The following is a 2010-nucleotide window of genomic DNA, read 5'->3' on the forward strand; positions in this document are numbered from 1 at the left end:
AGCATATAAAATTTGGCACATGATGGAATGTATATAATAGCCTATAAAATTATTCCAGTGTTCGCTTTCACTAATGTTTTAGTTTTTATTTTAAATTGTGATAAAATACACAAACATAAATTTACCTTCCTAACAATTTTTCAGTGTACAGCCCAATAATCCTCACTATCTCCTAGAGTGTGCCCAAGGTGAGGAACAGGGAAGCCTGGTGTGCTGCAGTCCATGGGGTTGCAAAGAGTTGGATATGACTTGGCAACTGAACAACAACAATCAGTAGTTCTAAGTACATTCATGTTGTTGAGCAAACAACGTCCAGAATTCTTGTCATCTTACAAAACTGAAACTCTGTACTCATTAAAGAACTCATTCTCTCCTGCTCTTAGACCTTGGCAACCACTGTTCTGCTTCCTGTCTCTATGAGTTTGACTATTCTAGACACCTCATAAAGTATAATCATACAGCATGAGTTCCTTGTGACTGGCTTACTTCACTTTGCATAATGTTCTCATAAGTTCATCCATGTTATAATATGTATCTGAACTTGCTTTTTAAGGCTGAATAATATTCCATTGTATGTGTATATCACATTTTGCTTATCCATTCATCTGTCAAAGGACTTGTGTGTTACTTCCTTCTTTTGGCTATTGTGAATAATGCTTCCATGAATGTGGGTGTACAAATTCAAGACCTTGATTTCAATTAATTTATATATATATATATATATATATATATATATAGAGAGAGAGAGAGAGAGAGAGAGAGAGAGATACACACACACCCCTAGAAGTGGCACTGTTGTCTCATATAACTCAATTTTTAATCTTTTCAGGAACTGCCATACTGTTTCCTATAGTGGTTGCACCATTTTAAATTCCCACCTACAGGGCACAAGGGCTCCAATTTCTTCACAATCTTGCCAATACTTGTTATTATTATTTTATTTTTATTTTATAAATTAATTTTTAATTGGAGTATAGTTGATTTAAAATGTTGTGTTAGTTATTGCTGTACAGCAAAGTGAGTTAATTATATATATGTACACATTCACTCTTTTTTTAGTTCTATTCCCATTCTGGTCATTACAGGGTATTGAACAGAATTTCCTGTGATAGTCAGTAGGTTCTTATTAGTAATCTATTCTATGAAGAGTAGTGTGTTATTATTTTAAATAGTAGACATACTAATAGGTTTGAGGTGGTCTCTCTTTATAGGTTTTTTTCTACTCCTTTTTTTTTTTATTAACAGGCCATTTTAGGGCAAGTCAGTTGAAATTATCTGGTTGAGGAAAAGTCAGATGGAAAAAATGCAGCAGTAGAATGGCATTTTTAGGGAAATACAGTTAGAAAAAAATGAAAACAACATTAAAAAACACTATAATAATTACTAGGGTGCTCTAATATAACAATATAATATTCAAATGAGAGATATAAATTTACTCTAGAAAGTTAAGCATCTCAAGATGAATTGAACTATAGACCTTAAGACCATCTAAAGGAGACATAACAGCTCCCTGGGCCATTGGAGACAACTGAAATGTGAAAGATATTTAAATACAGCTAAAGCAAAGAGATTTTTTTTTTTTTCCCATCATAAAAAGGAGGTTCAGGTTCTTGGCATACAAACATAAGTCACTTTTCCTTCCCTCAAGAGGCCTACTCTCAGGTCAAGTTTTTATATAAATGTATTAATATCTTCTATGTGGGCAATAATGGTAGCTAGTATTTTAAAGCTTGTCATTTCTGCCACTGAAATTAAAATGTATTTTACATAAACTTTATGTTGTATATACATTCATCCACAAGATGTATTTATATTAATAAACCACCTGTATTTTTTAGGTTTCTTATAGAATCTTTTACTTCATATAGTGTCTATGAGTATGACTTCTCAGAACTTATTTGAAAATCAAGATGTGATGGCTGTTCCAGACATGACACCATTCTACATTAAACAAGTGCATACATGTCTTAAACATACCATAAAGCAAGTGTTACAAGAACATAAAAATAA

This window comes from Bubalus bubalis, chromosome 8, assembly GCF_019923935.1.
Source record: "Bubalus bubalis isolate 160015118507 breed Murrah chromosome 8, NDDB_SH_1, whole genome shotgun sequence".
NCBI classification, from domain to species: Eukaryota; Metazoa; Chordata; class Mammalia; order Artiodactyla; family Bovidae; genus Bubalus; species Bubalus bubalis.